A 22,291-nucleotide genomic window follows, 5' to 3' on the forward strand; every position below is an offset into this window, starting at 1 on the left:
TGCTTACAGTCCTTACGAGAGCCTGCCTTCATTGAGGCAGTTCGCTGCTCGTGGGACAACCTGAAGATTGAACATTCATTCGGGGAAGGGCCCTTTGTATAAAGTGTGGGACAAATGCAGCTTGTGTTCCACCTGCAACTAAAGCAGAGTTCTTCGGGTAAAAGTGCCGTGTTTTCAGAGAGGAAATTCTTAGAGACCACAGTAGTGCCTGCCATGGCTGAGGCAGTTCGCTCCATGCGGGAAACCATTCTTATAGAACAAGTTCATTAGGGGAAGTGCCCATTGTGTACACTGGGGGATGAAAGCTGATGGGGTTCCCCCTGCAACTAAAGCAGAGATCTTCGTGTAAAACTGCGTGTTTTGGGAGAGGAAATGCTTACAGTATTCGCTACAGCCTGCCTTGGTTGAGGCAGTTCGCTCCACATGGGAATCCCTGCATAAAGAAGTTCATTCGTGGAAGACCCAAAGAGTACACAGTGGGAGAAAAGATGCTTGTGTTCCACCTGCAACTAAAGCAGAATTCTGTGGTAAAACTGCCGTGTTTTGGAAGAGGAAATGCTTACAGTCCTCGCTACAGCCTGCCTTCGTTGAGGCAGTTCGCTCCACGTCAGAAACCCTGCATATAGAAGTTCATTCGTGGAAGAGCCCAAAGAGTACACAGTGGAAGAAAAGCTGCTTGTGTTACCCCTGCAACTAAAGCAGAGTTCTACCATTAAAACTGCGTGGTGTGGGAGAGGATATGCTTACAGTCCTCGCTACAGCCTCCCATGGTTGAGGAAGTTCGCTCCACGTGGGAAACCCTGCATATACAAGTTCATTCGTGAAGAGACCAAAGAGTACACAGTGGGAGAAATGCTGCTTGTGTTCCACCTGCAACTAAAGCAGAGTTCTTTGGGTAAAACTGCGTGTTTTGGGAGAGGAAATGCTTACAGTCCTAACGAGAGCCTGCCTTCATTGAGGCAGTTCGCTGCTCGTGGGACAACCTGAAGATTGAACATTCATTCGGGGAAGGGCCCTTTGTATAATGTGTGGGACAAATGCAGCTTGTGTTCCACCTGCAACTAAAGCAGAGTTCTTCGGGTAAAAGTGCCGTGTTTTCAGAGAGGAAATTCTTAGAGACCACAGTAGTGCCTGCCATGGCTGAGGCAGTTCGCTCCACGTGGGAAACCATTCTTATAGAACAAGTTCATTAGGGGAAGTGCCCATTGTGTACACTGTGGGAGAAAAGATGCTTGTGTTCCCCCTGCAAATAAGCAGAGTTCTTCGGGTAAACCTGCGTGATTTGGTAGAGGATATGCTTACAGTCCTAGCTACAGCCTGCCATGGTGGAGGCAGTTCGCTCCTCGTGGGAATCCCTGCATAAAGAAGTTCATTCGTGGAAGAGCCCAAAGAGTACACAGTGGGAGAAATGATGCTTGTGTTCCACCTGCAACTAAAGCAGAATTCTGTGGTAAAACTGCCGTGTTTTGGAAGAGGAAATGCTTACAGTCCTCGCTACAGCCTTCCTTGGTTGAGGCAGTTCGCTCCACGTCGGAAACCCTGCATATAGAAGTTCATTCGTGGAAGAGCCCAAAGAGTACACAGTGGGAGAAAAGCTGCTTGTGTTCCCCCTGCAACTAAAGCAGAGTTCTAGCGTTAAAACGGCGTGGTTTGGGAGAGGATATGCTTACAGTCCTCGCTACAGCCTGCCATGGTTGAGGCAGTTCGCCCCACGGGGGAAACCCTGCATATACAAGTTCATTCGTGAAGAGACCAAAGAGTACACAGTGGGAGAAATGCTGCTTGTGTTCCACCTGCAACTAAAGCAGAGTTCTTCGGGTAAAACTGCGTGTTTTGGGAGAGGAAGTGCTTACAGTCCTTACGGGAGCCTGCCTTCATTGAGGCAGTTCGCTGCACGTGGGACACCCTGCATATTGAAGATTCATTCGGGGAAGGGCAGTTTGTATAAGGTGTGGGACAATTGCAGCTTGTGTTCCACCTGCAACTAAAGCAGAGTTCTTCGGGTAAAAGTGCCGTGTTTTCAGAGAAGAAATTCTTAGAGACCACAGTAGTGCCTGCCATGGCTGAGGCAGTTCACTCCATGCGGGAAAACATTCTTATAAACAAGTTCATTAGTGGAAGTGCACATTGTGTACACTGTGGGAGAAAAGATGCTTGTGTTCCCCCTGCAACTAAAGCAGAGTTCTTCGGGTAAACCTGCGTGATTTGGTAGAGGATATGCTTACAGTCCTCGCTACAGCCTGCCATGGTGGAGGCAGTTCGCTCCTCGTGGGAATCCCTGCATAAAGAAGTTCATTCGTGTAAGAGCCCAAAGAGTACACAGTGGGAGTAATGCTGCTTGTATTCCACCTGCAACTACAGCAGAATTCTTTGGTAAAACTGCCGTGTTTTGTAAGAGGAAATACTTACAGTCCTCGCTACAGCCTGCCTTGGTTGAGGCAGTTCGCTCCACGTCGGAAATGCGGCATATAGAAGTTCATTCGTGGAAGAGCCCAAAGAGTACACAGTGGGAGAAAAGCTGCTTGTGTTCCCCCTGCAACTAAAGCAGAGTTCTACGGTTAAAACTGCGTGGTTTGGGCGAGGATATGCTTACAGTCCTCGCTACAGCCTCACATGGTTGAGGAAGTTCGCTCCACGTGGGAAACCCTGCATATACAAGTTCATTCGTGAAGAGACCAAAGAGTACACAGTGGGAGAAATGCTGCTTGTGTTCCACCTGCAACTAAAGCAGAGTTCTTTGGGTAAAACTGCGTGTTTTGGGAGAGGAAATGCTTACAGTCCTTACGAGAGCCTGCCTTCATTGAGGCAGTTCGCTGCTCGTGGGACAACCTGAAGATTGAACATTCATTCGGGGAAGGGCCCTTTGTATAAAGTGTGGGACAAATGCAGCTTGTGTTCCACCTGCAACTAAAGCAGAGTTCTTCGGGTAAAAGTGCCGTGTTTTCAGAGAGGAAATTCTTAGAGACCACAGTAGTGCCTGCCATGGCTGAGGCAGTTCGCTCCATGCGGGAAACCATTCTTATAGAACAAGTTCATTAGGGGAAGTGCCCATTGTGTACACTGGGGGATGAAAGCTGATGGGGTTCCCCCTGCAACTAAAGCAGAGATCTTTGGGTAAACCTGCGTGATTTGGTAGAGGATATGCTTACAGTCCTCACTACAGCCTGCCATGGTGGAGGCAGTTCGATCCTCGTGGGAATCCCTGCATAAAGAAGTTCATTCGTGCAAGAGCCCAAAGAGTACACAGTGGGAGAAAAGCTGCTTGTGTTACCCCTGCAACTAAAGCAGAGTTCTACCTTTAAGCCTGCGTGGTTTGGGAGAGGATATGCTTACAGTCCTCGCTACAGCCTGTCATGGTTAATGCTGTTCGCTCCACGTGGGAAACCCTGCATATACAAGTTCATTTGTGAATAGACCAAAGAGTACACAGTGGGAGAAATGCTGCTTGTGTTCCACATGCAACTAAAGCAAAGTTCTTCGAGTAAAACTGCGTGTTTTGGGAGAGGAAATGCTTACAGTCCTTACGAGAGCATGCCTTCATTGAGGCAGTTCGTTGCACGTGGGACACCCTGCATATTGAAGATTCATTCGGGGAAGGGCACTTTGTATAAAGAGTGGGACAAATGCAGCTTGTGTTCCACCTGCCACTAAAGCAGAGTTCTTCGGGTAAAAGTGCCGTGTTTTCAGAGAGGAAGTCCTTAGAGACCACAGTAGAGCCTGCCATGGTTGAGGCAGTTCGCTCCACGCGGGAATCAATTCTTATAGAACAAGTTCATTAGGGGAAGTGCCCATTGTGTACACTGGGGGATGAAAGCTGATGGGGTTCCCCCTGCAACTAAAGCAGAGATCTTCGTGTAAAACTGCGTGTTTTGGGAGAGGAAATGCTTACAGTATTCGCTACAGCCTGCCTTGGTTGAGGCAGTTCGCTCCACATGGGAATCCCTGCATAAAGAAGTTCATTCGTGGAAGACACAAAGAGTACACAGTGGGAGAAATGATGCTTGTGTTCCACCTGCAACTAAAGCAGAATTCTGTGGTAAAACTGCCGTTTTTTGGAAGAGGAAATGCTTACAGTCCTCGCTACAGCCTGCCTTCATTGAGGCAGTTCGCTCTACGTCGGAAACCCTGCATATAGAAGTTCATTCGTGGAAGAGCCCAAAGAGTACACAGTGGAAGAAAAGCTGCTTGTGTTCCCCCTGCAACTAAAGCAGAGTTCTACGGTTAAAACTGCGTGGTTTGGGAGAGGATATGCTTACAGTCCTCGCTACAGCCTGCCATGGTTGAGGAAGTTCGCTCCACGTGGGAAACCCTGCATATACAAGTTCATTCGTGAAGAGACCAAAGAGTACACAGTGGGAGAAATGCTGCTTGTGTTCCACCTGCAACTAAAGCAGAGTTCTTTGGGTAAAACTGCGTGTTTTGGGAGAGGAAATGCTTACAGTCCTTACGAGAGCCTGCCTTCATTGAGGCAGTTCGCTGCTCGTGGGACAACCTGAAGATTGAACATTCATTCGGGGAAGGGCCCTTTGTATAAAGTGTGGGACAAATGCAGCTTGTGTTCCACCTGCAACTAAAGCAGAGTTCTTCGGGTAAAAGTGCCGTGTTTTCAGAGAGGAAATTCTTAGAGACCACAGTAGTGCCTGCCATGGCTGAGGCAGTTCACGCCACATGGGAAACCATTCTTATAGAACAAGTTCATTAGGGGAAGTGCCCATTGTGTACACTGTGGGAGAAAAGATGCTTGTGTTCCCCCTGCAAATAAGCAGAGTTCTTCGGGTAAACCTGCGTGATTTGGTAGAGGATATGCTTACAGTCCTCGCTACAGCCTGCCATGGTGGAGGCAGTTCGCTCCTCGTGGGAATCCCTGCATAAAGAAGTTCATTCGTGTAAGAGCCCAAAGAGTACACAGTGGGAGTAATGTTGCTTGTATTCCACCTGCAACTAAAGCAGAATTCTTTGGTAAAACTGCCGTGTTTTGGAAGAGGAAATGCTTACTGTCCTCGCTACAGCCTGCCTTGGTTGAGGCAGTTCGCTCCACGTAGGAAACCCTGTATATAGAAGTTCATTCGTGGAAGAGCCCAAAGAGTACACAGTGGGAGAAAAGCTGCTTGTGTTCCCCCTGCAACTAAAGCAGAGTTCTACCGTTAAAACTGCGTGGTTTGGGAGAGGATATGCTTACAGTCCTCGCTACAGCCTGCCATGGTTGAGGCAGTTCGCTCCGGGGGGGGAAACCCTGCATATACAACTTCATTCGTGAAGAGAACAAAGAGTACACAGTGGGAGAAATGCTGCTTGTGTTCCACCTGCCACTAAAGCAGAGTTCTTTGGGTAAAACTGCGTGTTTTGGGAGAGGAAATGCTTACAGTCCTTACGAGAGCCTGCCTTCATTGAGGCAGTTCGCTGCTCGTGGGACAACCTGAAGATTGAACATTCATTCGGGGAAGGGCCCTTTGTATAAAGTGTGGGACAAATGCAGCTTGTGTTCCACCTGCAACTAAAACAGAGTTCTTCGTGTAAAAGTGCCGTGTTTTCAGAGAGGAAATTCTTAGAGACCACAGTAGTGCCTGCCATGGCTGAGGCAGTTCGCTCCATGCGGGAAACCATTCTTATAGAACAAGTTCATTAGGGGAAGTGCCCATTGTGTACACTGTGGGAGAAAAGATGCTTGTGTTCCCCCTGCAACTAAAGCAGAGTTCTTTGGGTGAACCTGCATGATTTGGTAGAAGATATGCTTACAGTCCTCGCTACAGTCTGCCATGGTGGAGGCAGTTCGCTCCTCGTGGGAATCCCTGCATAAAGAAGTTCATTCGTGTAAGAGCCCAAAGAGTACACAGTGGGAGTAATGCTGCTTGTATTCCACCTGTAACTAAAGCAGAATTCTTTGGTAAAACTGCCGTGTTTTGTAAGAGGAAATGCTTACAGTCCTCGCTAAAGCCTGCCTTGGTTGAGGCAGTTCGCACCACGTCGGAAACCCTGCATATAGAAGTTCATTCGTGGAAGAGCCCAAAGAGTACACAGTGGGAGAAAAGCTGCTTGTGTTCCCCCTGCAACTAAAGCAGAGTTCTACGGTTAAAACTGGGTGGTTTGGGAGAGGATATACTTACAGTCGTCGCTACAGCCTGCCATGGTGGAGGCAGTTCGCTCCACGTGGGAAACCCTGCATATACAAGTTCATTCGTGAAGAGACCAAAGTGTACACAGTGGGAGAAATGCTGCTTGTGTTCCACCTGCAACTAAAGCAGAGTTCTTCGGGTAAAACTGCGGGTTTTTGGAGAGGAAATGCTTACAGGCCTTACGAGAGACTGCCTTCATTGAGGCAGTTCGCTGCTCGTGGGACAACCTGCAGACTGAACATTCATTCTGGGAAGGGCCCTTTGTATAAAGGGTGGGACAAATGCAGCTTGTGTTCCACCTGCAACTAAAGCAGAGTTCTTCGGGTAAAAGTGCCGTGTTTTCAGAGAGGAAATTCTTAGAGACCACAGTAGTGCCTGCCATGGCTGAGGCAGTTCGCTCCACGCGGGAAACCATTCTTATAGAACAAGTTCATTAGGGGCGGTGCCCATTGTGTACACTGGGGGATGAAAGCTGATGGGGTTCCCCCTGCAACTAAAGCAGAGATCTTCGTGTAAAACTTCGTGTTTTGGGAGAGGAAATGCTTACAGAATTCGCTACAGCCTGCCTTGGTTGACGCAGTTCGCTCCACGTGGGAATCCCTGCATAAAGAAGTTCATTCGTGGAAAACCCAAAGTGTACACAGTGGGAGAAATGATGCTTGTGTTCCACCTGCAACTAAAGCAGAACTCGGTGGTAAAACTGCCGTGTTTTGGAAGAGGAAATGCTTACAGTCCTCGCTACAGCCTGCCTTGGTTGAGGCAGTTCGCTCCACGTCGGAAACCCTGCATATAGAAGTTCATTCGTGGAAGAGCCCAAAGAGTACACAGTGGGAGAAAAGCTGCTTGTGTTCCCCCTGCAACTAAAGCAGAGTTCTAGCGTTAAGACTGCGTGGTTTGGGAGAGGATATGCTTACAGTCCTCGCTATAGCCTGCCATGGTTGAGGCAGTTCGCTCCACGTGGGAAACCCTGCATATACAAGTTCATTCGTGAAGAGACCAAAGACTACACAGTGATAGAAATGCTGCTTGTGTTCCACCTGCAACTAAAGCAGAGGTCATCGGGTAAAACTGCGTGTTTTGGGAGAGGAAATACTTACAGTCCTTACGAAAGCCTGCCTTCCTTGAGGCAGTTCGCTGCTCGTGGGACAACCTGCATATTGAACATTCATTCGGGGAAGGGCCCTTTGTATAAAGTGTGGGACAAATGCAGCTTGTGTTCCACCTGCAATTAAAGCAGAGTTCTTCGGGTAAAGGTGCCGTGTTTTCAGAGAGGAAATTCTTAGAGACCACAGTAGTGCCTGCAATGGCTGAGGCAGTTCACTCCACGCGGGAAACCATTCTTATAGAACAAGTTCATTAGGGGAAGTGCCCATTGTGTACACTGTGGGAGAAAAGATGCTTGTGTTCCCCCTTCAACTACAGCAGAGTTCTTCGGGTAAACCTGCGTGATTTGGTAGAGGATATGCTTACAGTCCTCACTACAGCCTGCCATGGTGGAGGCAGTTCGATCCTCGTGGGAATCCCTGCATAAAGAAGTTCATTCGTGCAAGAGCCCAAAGAGTACACAGTGGGAGAAAAGCTGCTTGTGTTAACCCTGCAACTAAAGCAGAGTTCTACCTTTAAGCCTGCGTGGTTTGGGAGAGGATATGCTTACAGTCCTCGCTACAGCCTGTCATGGTTAAGGCAGTTCGCTCCACGTGGGAAACCCTGCATATACAAGTTCATTTGTGAATAGACCAAAGAGTACACAGTGGGAGAAATGCTGCTTGTGTTCCACCTGCAACTAAAGCAAAGTTCTTCGGGTAAAACTGCGTGTTTTGGGAGAGGAAATGCTTACAGTCCTTACGAGAGCATGCCTTCATTGAGGCAGTTCGTTGCACGTGGGACACCCTGCATATTGAAGATTCATTCGGGGAAGGGCACTTTGTATAAAGAGTGGGACAAATGCAGCTTGTGTTCCACCTGCCACTAAAGCAGAGTTCTTCGGGTAAAAGTGCCGTGTTTTCAGAGAGGAAGTCCTTAGAGACCACAGTAGAGCCTGCCATGGTTGAGGCAGTTCGCTCCACGCGGGAATCCATTCTTATAGAACAAGTTCATTAGGGGAAGTGCCCATTGTGTACACTGGGGGATGAAAGCTGATGGGGTTCCCCCTGCAACTAAAGCAGAGATCTTCGTGTAAAACTGCGTGTTTTGGGAGAGGAAATGCTTACAGTATTCGCTACAGCCTGCCTTGGTTGAGGCAGTTCGCTCCACATGGGAATCCCTGCATAAAGATGTTCATTCGTGGAAGACCCAAAGAGTACACAGTGGGAGAAATGATGCTTGTGTTCCACCTGCAACTAAAGCAGAATTCTGTGGTAAAACTGCCGTGTTTTGGAAGAGGAAATGCTTACAGTCCTCGCTACAGCCTGCCTTCGTTGAGGCACTTCGCTCCACGTCAGAAACCCTGCATATAGAAGTTCATTCGTGGAAGAGCCCAAAGAGTACACAGTGGAAGAAAAGCTGCTTGTGTTACCCCTGCAACTAAAGCAGAGTTCTACCATTAAAACTGCGTGGTGTGGGAGAGGATATGCTTACAGTCCTCGCTACAGCCTGCCAGGTTAGAAGCAGTTCACTCCACGTGGGAAACCCTGCATATACAAATTCATTTGTGAAGACACCAAAGAGTACACAGTGGGAGAAATGCTGCTTGTGTTCCACCTGCAACTAAAGCAGAGGTCTTTGGGTAAAACTGCGTGTTTTGGGAGAGGAAATGCTTACAGTCCTTATGAGAGGCTGCCTTCATTGAGGCAGTTCGCTGCACGTGGGACACCGTGCATATTGAAGATTCATTCGGGGAAGGGCACTTTGTATAAGGTGTGGGACAATTGCAGCTTGTGTTCCACCTGCAACTAAGCAGAGTTCTTCGGGTAAAACTGCCGTGTTTTCAGAGAAGAAATTCTTAGAGACCACAGTAGTGCCTGCCATGGCTGAGGCAGTTCGCTCCACGAGGGAAACAATTCTTATAGAACAAGTTCATTAGGGGAAGTGCACATTGTGTACACTGTGGGAGAAAAGATGCTTGTGTTCCCCCTGCAACTAAAGCAGAGTTCTTCGGGTAAACCTGCGTGATTTGGTAGAGGATATGCTTACAGTCCTCGCTACAGCCTGCCATGGAGGAGGCAGTTCGCTCCTCGTGGGAATCCCTGCATAAAGAAGTTCATTCGTGTAAGAGCCCAAAGAGTACACAGTGGGAGTAATGCTGCTTGTATTCCACCTGCAACTAAAGCAGAATTCTTTGGTAAAATTGCCGTGTTTGTAAGAGGAAATACTTATAGTCCTCGCTACAGCCTGCCTTGGTTGAGGCAGTTCGCTCCACGTCGGAAATGCGGCATATAGAAGTTCATTCGTGGAAGAGCCCAAATAGTACACAGTGGGAGAAAAGCTGCTTGTGTTCCCCCTGCAACTAAAGCAGAGTTCTACGGTTAAAACTGCGTGGTTTGGGAGAGGATATGATTACAGTCCTCGCTACAGCCTCCCATGGTTGAGGAAGTTCGCTCCACGTGGGAAACCCTGCATATACAAGTTCATTCGTGAAGAGACCAAAGAGTACACAGTGGGAGAAATGCTGCTTGTGTTCCACCTGCAACTAAAGCAGAGTTCTTTGGGTAAAACTGCGTGTTTTGGGAGAGGAAATGCTTACAGTCCTAACGAGAGCCTGCCTTCATTGAGGCAGTTCGCTGCTCGTGGGACAACCTGAAGATTGAACATTCATTCGGGGAAGGGCCCTTTGTATAAAGTGTGGGACAAATGCAGCTTGTGTTCCACCTGCAACTAAAGCAGAGTTCTTCGGGTAAAAGTGCCGTGTTTTCAGAGAGGAAATTCTTAGAGACCACAGTAGTGCCTGCCATGGCTGAGGCAGTTCGCTCCACGTGGGAAACCATTCTTATAGAACAAGTTCATTAGGGGAAGTGCCCATTGTGTACACTGTGGGAGAAAAGATGCTTGTGTTCCCCCTGCAAATAAGCAGAGTTCTTCGGGTAAACCTGCGTGATTTGGTAGAGGATATGCTTACAGTCCTAGCTACAGCCTGCCATGGTGGAGGCAGTTCGCTCCTCGTGGGAATCCCTGCATAAAGAAGTTCATTCGTGGAAGAGCCCAAAGAGTACACAGTGGGAGAAATGATGCTTGTGTTCCACCTGCAACTAAAGCAGAATTCTTTGGTAAAACTGCCGTGTTTTGGAAGAGGAAATGCTTACAGTCCTCGCTACAGCCTTCCTTGGTTGAGGCAGTTCGCTCCACGTCGGAAACCCTGCATATAGAAGTTCATTCGTGGAAGAGCCCAAAGAGTACACAGTGGGAGAAAAGCTGCTTGTGTTCCCCCTGCAACTAAAGCAGAGTTCTAGCGTTAAAACTGCGTGGTTTGGGAGAGGATATACTTACAGTCCTCGCTACAGCCTGCCATGGTTGAGGCAGTTCGCTCCACGTGGGAAACCCTGCATATACAAGTTCATTCGTGAAGAGACCAAAGAGTACACTGGGAGAAATGCTGCTTGTGTTCCACCTGCAACTAAAGCAGAGTTCTTTGGGTAAAACTGCGTGTTTTGGGAGAGGAAATGCTTACAGTCCTTACGAGAGCCTGCCTTCATTGAGGCAGTTCGCTGCTCGTGGGACAACCTGCATATTGAACATTCATTCGGGGAAGGGCCCTTTGTATAAAGTGTGGGACAAATGCAGCTTGTGTTCCACCTGCAACTAAAACAGAGTTCTTCGGGTAAAAGTGCCGTGTTTTCAGAGAGGAAATTCTTAGAGACCACAGTAGTGCCTGCCATGGCTGAGGCAGTTCGCTCCATGCGGGAAACCATTCTTATAGAACAAGTTCATTAGGGGAAGTGCCCATTGTGTACACTGTGGGAGAAAAGATGCTTGTGTTACCCCTGCAACTAAAGCAGAGTTCTTTGGGTAAACCTGCATGATTTGGTAGAAGATATGCTTACAGTCCTCGCTACAGTCTGCCATGGTGGAGGCAGTTCGCTCCTCGTGGGAATCCCTGCATAAAGAAGTTCATTCGTGTAAGAGCCCAAAGAGTACACAGTAGGAGTAATGCTGCTTGTATTCCACCTGTAACTAAAGCAGAATTCTTTGGTAAAACTGCCGTGTTTTGTAAGAGGAAATGCTTACAGTCCTCGCTAAAGCCTGCCTTGGTTGAGGCAGTTCGCTCCACGTCGGAAACCCTGCATATAGAAGTTCATTCGTGGAAGAGCCCAAAGAGTACACAGTGGGAGAAAAGCTGCTTGTGTTCCCCCTGCAACTAAAGCAGAGTTCTACGGTTAAAACTGCGTGGTTTGGGAGAGGATATACTTACAGTCGTCGCTACAGCCTGCCATGGTGGAGGCAGTTCGCTCCACGTGGGAAACCCTGCATATACAAGTTCATTCGTGAAGAGACCAAAGAGTACACAGTGGGAGAAATGCTGCTTGTGTTCCACCTGCAACTAAAGCAGAGTTCTTCGGGTAAAACTGCGGGTTTTTGGAGAGGAAATGCTTACAGTCCTTACGAGAGACTGCCTTCATTGAGGCAGTTCGCTGCTCGTGGGACAACCTGCAGACTGAACATTCATTCTGGGAAGGGCCCTTTGTATAAAGGGTGGGACAAATGCAGCTTGTGTTCCACCTGCAACTAAAGCAGAGTTCTTCGGGTAAAAGTGCCGTGTTTTCAGAGAGGAAATTCTTAGAGACCACAGTAGTGCCTGCCATGGCTGAGGCAGTTCGCTCCACGCGGGAAACCATTCTTATAGAACAAGTTCATTAGGGGCGGTGCCCATTGTGTACACTGGGGGATGAAAGCTGATGGGGTTCCCCCTGCAACTAAAGCGGAGATCTTCGTGTAAAACTGCGTGTTTTGGGAGAGGAAATGCTTACAGAATTCGCTACAGCCTGCCTTGGTTGACACAGTTCGCTCCACGTGGGAATCCCTGCATAAAGAAGTTCATTCGTGGAAAACCCAAAGTGTACACAGTGGGAGAAATGTTGCTTGTGTTCCACCTGCAACTAAAGCAGAACTCTGTGGTAAAACTGCCGTGTTTTGGAAGAGGAAATGCTTACAGTCCTCGCTACAGCCTGCCTTGGTTGAGGCAGTTCGCTCCACGTCGGAAACCCTGCATATAGAAGTTCATTCGTGGAAGAGCCCAAAGAGTACACAGTGGGAGAAAAGCTGCTTGTGTTCCCCCTGCAACTAAAGCAGAGTTCTAGCGTTAAGACTGCATGGTTTGGGAGAGGATATGCTTACAGTCCTCGCTATAGCCTGCCATGGTTGAGGCAGTTCGCTCCACGTGGGAAACCCTGCATATACAAGTTCATTCGTGAAGAGACCAAAGACTACACAGTGATAGAAATGCTGCTTGTGTTCCACCTGCAACTAAAGCAGAGGTCATCGGGTAAAACTGCGTGTTTTGGGAGAGGAAATACTTACAGTCCTTACGAAAGCCTGCCTTCCTTGAGGCAGTTCGCTGCTCGTGGGACAACCTGCATATTGAACATTCATTCGGGGAAGGGCCCTTTGTATAAAGTGTGGGACAAATGCAGCTTGTGTTCCACCTGCAATTAAAGCAGAGTTCTTCGGGTAAAGGTGCCGTGTTTTCAGAGAGGAAATTCTTAGAGACCACAGTAGTGCCTGCAATGGCTGAGGCAGTTCACTCCACGCGGGAAACCATTCTTATAGAACAAGTTCATTAGGGGAAGTGCCCATTGTGTACACTGTGGGAGAAAAGATGCTTGTGTTCCCCCTTCAACTACAGCAGAGTTCTTCGGGTAAACCTGCGTGGTTTGGTAGAGGATATGCTTACAGTCCTCACTACAGCCTGCCATGGTGGAGGCAGTTCGATCCTCGTGGGAATCCCTGCATAAAGAAGTTCATTCGTGCAAGAGCCCAAAGAGTACACAGTGGGAGAAAAGCTGCTTGTGTTACCCCTGCAACTAAAGCAGAGTTCTACCTTTAAGCCTGCGTGGTTTGGGAGAGGATATGCTTACAGTCCTCGCTACAGCCTGTCATGGTTAAGGCAGTTCGCTCCACGTGGGAAACCCTGCATATACAAGTTCATTTGTGAATAGACCAAAGAGTACACAGTGGGAGAAATGCTGCTTGTGTTCCACCTGCAACTAAAGCAAAGTTCTTCGGGTAAAACTGCGTGTTTTGGGAGAGGAAATGCTTACAGTCCTTACGAGAGCATGCCTTCATTGAGGCAGTTCGTTGCACGTGGGACACCCTGCATATTGAAGATTCATTCGGGGAAGGGCACTTCGTATAAAGTGTGGGACAAATGCAGCTTGTGTTCCACCTGCAACTAAAGCAGAGTTCTTCGGGTAAAAGTGCCGTGTTTTCAGAGAGGAAGTCCTTAGAGACCACAGTAGAGCCTGCCATGGTTGAGGCAGTTAGCTCCACGCGGGAATCCATTCTTATAGAACAAGTTCATTAGGGGAAGTGCCCATTGTGTACACTGGGGGATGAAAGCTGATGGGGTTCCCCCTGCAACTAAAGCAGAGATCTTCGTGTAAAACTGCGTGTTTTGGGAGAGGAAATGCTTACAGTATTCGCTACAGCCTGCCTTGGTTGAGGCAGTTCGCTCCACATGGGAATCCCTGCATAAAGAAGTTCATTCGTGGAAGACCCAAAGAGTACACAGTGGGAGAAATGATGCTTGTGTTCCACCTGCAACTAAAGCAGAATTCTGTGGTAAAACTGCCGTGTTTTGGAAGAGGAAATGCTTACAGTCCTCGCTACAGCCTGCCTTCGTTGAGGCAGTTCGCTCCACGTCAGAAACCCTGCATATAGAAGTTCATTCGTGGAAGAGCCCAAAGAGTACACAGTGGAAGAAAAGCTGCTTGTGTTACCCCTGCAACTAAAGCAGAGTTCTACCATTAAAACTGCGTGGTTTGGGAGAGGATATGCTTACAGTCCTCGCTACAGCCTGCCAGGTTAGAAGCAGTTCACTCCACGTGGGAAACCCTGCATATACAAATTCATTTGTGAAGACACCAAAGAGTACACAGTGGGAGAAATGCTGCTTGTGTTCCACCTGCAACTAAATCAGAGGTCTTTGGGTAAAACTGCGTGTTTTGGGAGAGGAAATGCTTACAGTCCTTATGAGAGGCTGCCTTCATTGAGGCAGTTCGCTGCACGTGGGACACCGTGCATATTGAAGATTCATTCGGGGAAGGGCACTTTGTATAAGGTGTGGGACAATTGCAGCTTGTGTTCCACCTGCAACTAAGCAGAGTTCTTCAGGTAAAACTGCCGTGTTTTCAGAGAAGAAATTCTTAGAGACCACAGTAGTGCCTGCCATGGCTGAGGCAGTTCGCTCCACGAGGGAAACAATTCTTATAGAACAAGTTCATTAGGGGAAGTGCCCATTGTGTACACTGTGGGAGAAAAGATGCTTGTGTTCCCCCTGCAACTAAAGCAGAGTTCTTCGGGTAAACCTGCGTGATTTGGTAGAGGATATGCTTACAGTCCTCGCTACAGCCTGCCATGGAGGAGGCAGTTCGCTCCTCGTGGGAATCCCTGCATAAAGAAGTTCATTCGTGTAAGAGCCCAAAGAGTACACAGTGGGAGTAATGCTGCTTGTATTCCACCTGCAACTAAAGCAGAATTCTTTGGTAAAACTGCCGTGTTTGTAAGAGGAAATACTTATAGTCCTCGCTACAGCCTGCCTTGGTTGAGGCAGTTCGCTCCACGTCGGAAATGCGGCATATATAAGTTCATTCGTGGAAGAGCCCAAATAGTACACAGTGGGAGGAAAGCTGCTTGTGTTCCCCCTGCAACTAAAGCAGAGTTCTACGGTTAAAACTGCGTGGTTTGGGAGAGGATATGCTTACAGTCCTCGCTACAGCCTCCCATGGTTGAGGAAGTTCGCTCCACGTGGGAAACCCTGCATATACAAGTTCATTCGTGAAGAGACCAAAGAGTACACAGTGGGAGAAATGCTGCTTGTGTTCCACCTGCAACTAAAGCAGAGTTCTTTGGGTAAAACTGCGTGTTTTGGGAGAGGAAATGCTTACAGTCCTAACGAGAGCCTGCCTTCATTGAGGCAGTTCGCTGCTCGTGGGACAACCTGAAGATTGAACATTCATTCGGGGAAGGGCCCTTTGTATAAAGTGTGGGACAAATGCAGCTTGTGTTCCACCTGCAACTAAAGCAGAGTTCTTCAGGTAAAAGTGCCGTGTTTTCGAGAGGAAATTCTTAGAGACCACAGTAGTGCCTGCCATGGCTGAGGCAGTTCGCTCCACGTGGGAAACCATTCTTATAGAACAAGTTCATTAGGGGAAGTGCCCATTGTGTACACTGTGGGAGAAAAGATGCTTGTGTTCCCCCTGCAAATAAGCAGAGTTCTTCGGGTAAACCTGCGTGATTTGGTAGAGGATATGCTTACAGTCCTCGCTACAGCCTGCCATGGTGGAGGCAGTTCGCTCCTCTTGGGAATCCCTGCATAAAGAAGTTCATTCGTGGAAGAGCCCAAAGAGTACACAGTGGGAGAAATGATGCTTTTGTTCCACCTGCAACTAAAGCAGAATTCTGTGGTAAAACTGCCGTGTTTTGGAAGAGGAAATGCTTACAGTCCTCGCTACAGCCTTCCTTGGTTGAGGCAGTTCGCTCCACGTCGGAAACCCTGCATATAGAAGTTCATTCGTGGAAGAGCCCAAAGAGTACACAGTGGGAGAAAAGCTGCTTGTGTTCCCCCTGCAACTAAAGCAGAGTTCTAGCGTTAAACCAGCGTGGTTTGGGAGAGGATATGCTTACAGTCCTCGCTACAGCCTGCCATGGTTGAGGCAGTTCGCTCCACGGGGGAAACCCTGCATATACAAGTTCATTCGTGAAGAGACCAAAGAGTACACAGTGGGAGAAATGCTGCTTGTGTTCCACCTGCAACTAAAGCAGAGTTCTTCGGGTAAAACTGCGTGTTTTGGGAGAGGAAGTGCTTACAGTCCTTACGGGAGCCTGCCTTCATTGAGGCAGTTCGCTGCACGTGGGACACCCTGCATATTGAAGATTCATTCGGGGAAGGGCAGTTTGTATAAGGTGTGGGACAATTGCAGCTTGTGTTCCACCTGCAACTAAAGCAGAGTTCTTCGGGTAAAAGTGCCGTGTTTTCAGAGAAGAAATTCTTAGAGACCACAGTAGTGCCTGCCATGGCTGAGGCAGTTCACTCCATGCGGGAAAACATTCTTATAGAACAAGTTCATTAGTGGAAGTGCACATTGTGTACACTGTGGGAGAAAAGATGCTTGTGTTCCCCCTGCAACTAAAGCAGAGTTCTTCGGGTAAACCTGCGTGATTTGGTAGAGGATATGCTTACAGTCCTCGCTACAGCCTGCCATGGTGGATGCAGTTCGCTCCTCGTGGGAATCCCTGCATAAAGAAGTTCATTCGTGTAAGAGCCCAAAGAGTACACAGTGGGAGTAATGCTGCTTGTATTCCACCTGCAACTACAGCAGAATTCTTTGGTAAAACTGCCGTGTTTTGTAAGAGGAAATACTTACAGTCCTCGCTACAGCCTGCCTTGGTTGAGGCAGTTAGCTCCACGTCGGAAATGCGGCATATAGAAGTTCATTCGTGGAAGAGCCCAAAGAGTACACAGTGGGAGAAAAGCTGCTTGTGTTCCCCCTGCAACTAAAGAAGAGTTCTACAGTTAAAACTGCGTGGTTTGGGAGAGGATATGCTTACAGTCCTCGTTAAAGCCTGCCATGGTTGAGGCAGTTCGCTCCACGTGGGAAACCCTGCATATACAAGTTCATTCGTGAAGAGACCAAAGAGTACACTGGGAGAAATGCTGCTTGTGTTCCCCCTGCAACTAAAGCAGAGTTCTTCGGGTAACCCTGCGTGATTTGGTAGAGGATATGCTTACAGTCCTCGCTACAGCCTGCCATGGTGGAGGCAGTTCGCTCCTCGTGGGAATCCCTGCATAAAGAAGTTCATTCGTGTAAGAGCCCAAAGAGTACACAGTGGGAGTAATGCTGCTTGTATTCCACCTGCAACTACAGCAGAATTCTTTGGTAAAACTGCCGTGTTTTGTAAGAGGAAATACTTACAGTCCTCGCTACAGCCTGCCTTGGTTGAGGCAGTTAGCTCCACGTCGGAAATGCGGCATATAGAAGTTCATTCGTGGAAGAGCCCAAAGAGTACACAGTGGGAGAAAAGCTGCTTGTGTTCCCCCTGCAACTAAAGAAGAGTTCTACAGTTAAAACTGCGTGGTTTGGGAGAGGATATGCTTACAGTCCTCGCTAAAGCCTGCCATGGTTGAGGCAGTTCGCTCCACGTGGGAAATCCTGCATATACAAGTTCATTCGTGAAGAGACCAAAGAGTACACTGGGAGAAATGCTGCTTGTGTTCCACCTGCAACTAAAGCAGAGTTCTTTGGGTAAAACTGCGTGTTTTGGGAGAGGAAATGCTTACAGTCCTTACGAGAGCCTGCCTTCATTGAGGCAGTTCGCTGCTCGTGGGACAACCTGCATATTGAACATTCATTCGGGGAAGGGCCCTTGGTATAAAGTGTGGGACAAATGCAGCTTGTGTTCCACCTGCAACTAAAACAGAGTTCTTCGGGTAAAAGTGCCGTGTTTTCAGAGAGGAAATTCTTAGAGACCACAGTAGTGCCTGCCATGGCTGAGGCAGTTCGCTCCATGCGGGAAACCATTCTTATAGAACAAGTTCATTAGGGGAAGTGCCCATTGTGTACACTGTGGGAGAAAAGATGCTTGTGTTCCCCCTGCAACTAAAGCAGAGTTCTTTGGGTAAACCTGCATGATTTGGTAGAAGATATGCTTACAGTCCTCGCTACAGTCTGCCATGGTGTAGGCAGTTCGCTCCTCGTGGGAATCCCTGCATAAAGAAGTTCATTCGTGTAAGAGCCCAAAGAGTACACAGTAGGAGTAATGCTGCTTGTATTCCACCTGTAACTAAAGCAGAATTCTTTGGTAAAACTGCCGTGTTTTGTAAGAGGAAATGCTTACAGTCCTCGCTAAAGCCTGCCTTGGTTGAGGCAGTTCGCTCCACGTCGGAAACCCTGCATATAGAAGTTCATTCGTGGAAGAGCCCAAAGAGTACACAGTGGGAGAAAAGCTGCTTGTGTTCCCACTGCAACTAAAGCAGAGTTCTACGGTTAAAACTGCGTGGTTTGGGAGAGGATATACTTACAGTCGTCGCTACAGCCTGCCATTGGAGGCAGTTCGCTCCACGTGGGAAACCCTGCATATACAAGTTCATTCGTGAAGAGACCAAAGAGTACACAGTGGGAGAAATGCTGCTTGTTTTCCACCTGCAACTAAAGCAGAGTTCTTCGGGTAAAACTGCGGGTTTTTGGAGAGGAAATGCTTACAGTCCTTACGAGAGACTGCCTTCATTGAGGCAGTTCGCTGCTCGTGGGACAACCTGCAGACTGAACATTCATTCTGGGAAGGGCCCTTTGTATAAAGGGTGGGACAAATGCAGCTTGTGTTCCACCTGCAACTAAAGCAGAGTTCTTCGGGTAAAAGTGCCGTGTTTTCAGAGAGGAAATTCTTAGAGACCACAGTAGTGCCTGCCATGGCTGAGGCAGTTCGCTCCACGCGGGAAACCATTCTTATAGAACAAGTTCATTAGGGGCGGTGCCCATTGTGTACACTGGGGGATGAAAGCTGATGGGGTTCCCCCTGCAACTAAAGCAGAGATCTTCGTGTAAAACTGCGTGTTTTGGGAGAGGAAATGCTTACAGAATTCGCTACAGCCTGCCTTGGTTGACGCAGTTCGCTCCACGTGGGAATCCCTGCATAAAGAAGTTCATTCGTGGAAAACCCAAAGTGTACACAGTGGGAGAAATGTTGCTTGTGTTCCACCTGCAACTAAAGCAGAACTCTGTGGTAAAACTGCCGTGTTTTGGAAGAGGAAATGCTTACAGTCCTCGCTACAGCCTGCCTTGGTTGAGGCAGTTCGCTCCACGTCGGAAACCCTGCATATAGAAGTTCATTCGTGGAAGAGCCCAAAGAGTACACAGTGGGAGAAAAGCTGCTTGTGTTCCCCCTGCAACTAAAGCAGAGTTCTAGCGTTAAGACTGCGTGGTTTGGGAGAGGATATGCTTACAGTCCTCGCTATAGCCTGCCATGGTTGAGGCAGTTCGCTCCACGTGGGAAACCCTGCATATACAAGTTCATTCGTGAAGAGACCAAAGACTACACAGTGATAGAAATGCTGCTTGTGTTCCACCTGCAACTAAAGCAGAGGTCATCGGGTAAAACTGCGTGTTTTGGGAGAGGAAATACTTACAGTCCTTACGAAAGCCTGCCTTCCTTGAGGCAGTTCGCTGCTCGTGGGACAACCTGCATATTGAACATTCATTCGGGGAAGGGCCCTTTGTATAAAGTGTGGGACAAATGCAGCTTGTGTTCCACCTGCAATTAAAGCAGAGTTCTTTGGGTAAAGGTGCCGTGTTTTCAGAGAGGAAATTCTTAGAGACCACAGTAGTGCCTGCAATGGCTGAGGCAGTTCACTCCACGCGGGAAACCATTCTTATAGAACAAGTTCATTAGGGGAAGTGCCCATTGTGTACACTGTGGGAGAAAAGATGCTTGTGTTCCCCCTTCAACTACAGCAGAGTTCTTCGGGTAAACCTGCGTGATTTGGTAGAGGATATGCTTACAGTGCTCACTACAGCCTGCCATGGTTGAGGCAGTTCGCTCCACGGGGGAAACCCTGCATATACAAGTTCATTCGTGAAGAGACCAAAGAGTACACAGTGGGAGAAATGCTGCTTGTGTTCCACCTGCAACTAAAGCAGAGTTCTTCGGGTAAAACTGCGTGTTTTGGGAGAGGAAGTGCTTACAGTCCTTACGGGAGCCTGCCTTCATTGAGGCAGTTCGCTGCACGTGGGACACCCTGCATATTGAAGATTCATTCGGGGAAGGGCAGTTTGTATAAGGTGTGGGACAATTGCAGCTTGTGTTCCACCTGCAACTAAAGCAGAGTTCTTCGGGTCAAAGTGCCGTGTTTTCAGAGAAGAAATTCTTAGAGACCACAGTAGTGCCTGCCATGGCTGAGGCAGTTCACTCCATGCGGGAAAACATTCTTATAGAACAAGTTCATTAGTGGAAGTGCACATTGTGTACACTGTGGGAGAAAAGATGCTTGTGTTCCCCCTGCAACTAAAGCAGAGTTCTTCGGGTAAACCTGCGTGATTTGGTAGAGGATATGCTTACAGTCCTCGCTACAGCCTGCCATGGTGGAGGCAGTTCGCTCCTCATGGGAATCCCTGCATAAAGAAGTTCATTCGTGTAAGAGCCCAAAGAGTACACAGTGGGAGTAATGCTGCTTGTATTCCACCTGCAACTACAGCAGAATTCTTTGGTAAAACTGCCGTGTTTTGTAAGAGGAAATACTTACAGTCCTCGCTACAGCCTGCCTTGGTTGAGGCAGTTAGCTCCACGTCGGAAATGCGGCATATAGAAGTTCATTCGTGGAAGAGCCCAAAGAGTACACAGTTGGAGAAAAGCTGCTTGTGTTCCCCCTGCAACTAAAGAAGAGTTCTACAGTTAAAACTGCGTGGTTTGGGAGAGGATATGCTTACAGTCCTCGTTAAAGCCTGCCATGGTTGAGGCAGTTCGCTCCACGTGGGAAACCCTGCATATACAAGTTCATTCGTGAAGAGACCAAAGAGTACACTGGGAGAAGTGCTGCTTGTGTTCCCCCTGCAACTAAAGCAGAGTTCTTCGGGTAACCCTGCGTGATTTGGTAGAGGATATGCTTACAGTCCTCGCTACAGCCTTCCATGGTGGAGGCAGTTCGCTCCTCGTGGGAATCCCTGCATAAAGAAGTTCATTCGTGTAAGAGCCCAAAGAGTACACAGTGGGAGTAATGCTGCTTGTATTCCACCTGCAACTACAGCAGAATTCTTTGGTAAAACTGCCGTGTTTTGTAAGAGGAAATACTTACAGTCCTCGCTACAGCCTGCCTTGGTTGAGGCAGTTAGCTCCACGTCGGAAATGCGGCATATAGAAGTTCATTCGTGGAAGAGCCCAAAGAGTACACAGTGGGAGAAAAGCTGCTTGTGTTCCCCCTGCAACTAAAGAAGAGTTCTACAGTTAAAACTGCGTGGTTTGGGAGAGGATATGCTTACAGTCCTCGCTAAAGCCTGCCATGGTTGAGGCAGTTCGCTCCACGTGGGAAATCCTGCATATACAAGTTCATTCGTGAAGAGACCAAAGAGTACACTGGGAGAAATGCTGCTTGTGTTCCACCTGCAACTAAAGCAGAGTTCTTTGGGTAAAACTGCGTGTTTTGGGAGAGGAAATGCTTACAGTCCTTACGAGAGCCTGCCTTCATTGAGGCAGTTCGCTGCTCGTGGGACAACCTGCATATTGAACATTCATTCGGGGAAGGGCCCTTTGTATAAAGTGTGGGACAAATGCAGCTTGTGTTCCACCTGCAACTAAAACAGAGTTCTTCGGGTAAAAGTGCCGTGTTTTCAGAGAGGAAATTCTTAGAGACCACAGTAGTGCCTGCCATGGCTGAGGCAGTTCGCTCCATGCGGGAAACCATTCTTATAGAACAAGTTCATTAGGGGAAGTGCCCATTGTGTACACTGTGGGAGAAAAGATGCTTGTGTTCCCCCTGCAACTAAAGCAGAGTTCTTTGGGTAAACCTTCATGATTTGGTAGAAGATATGCTTACAGTCCTCGCTACAGTCTGCCATGGTGGAGGCAGTTCGCTCCTCGTGGGAATCCCTGCATAAAGAAGTTCATTCGTGTAAGAGCCCAAAGAGTACACAGTAGGAGTAATGCTGCTTGTATTCCACCTGTAACTAAAGCAGAATTCTTTGGTAAAACTGCCGTGTTTTGTAAGAGGAAATGCTTACAGTCCTCGCTAAAGCCTGCCTTGGTTGAGGCAGTTCGCTCCACGTCGGAAACCCTGCATATAGAAGTTCATTCGTGGAAGAGCCCAAAGAGTACACAGTGGGAGAAAAGCTGCTTGTGTTCCCCCTGCAACTAAAGCAGTGTTCTACGGTTAAAACTGCGTGGTTTGGGAGAGGATATACTTACAGTCGTCGCTACAGCCTGCCATTGGAGGCAGTTCGCTCCACGTGGGAAACCCTGCATATACAAGTTCATTCGTGAAGAGACCAAAGAGTACACAGTGGGAGAAATGCTGCTTGTGTTCCACCTGCAACTAAAGCAGA

Source organism: Mesoplodon densirostris, chromosome 6, assembly GCF_025265405.1.
Source record: "Mesoplodon densirostris isolate mMesDen1 chromosome 6, mMesDen1 primary haplotype, whole genome shotgun sequence".
Classification (NCBI taxonomy): domain Eukaryota; kingdom Metazoa; phylum Chordata; class Mammalia; order Artiodactyla; family Ziphiidae; genus Mesoplodon; species Mesoplodon densirostris.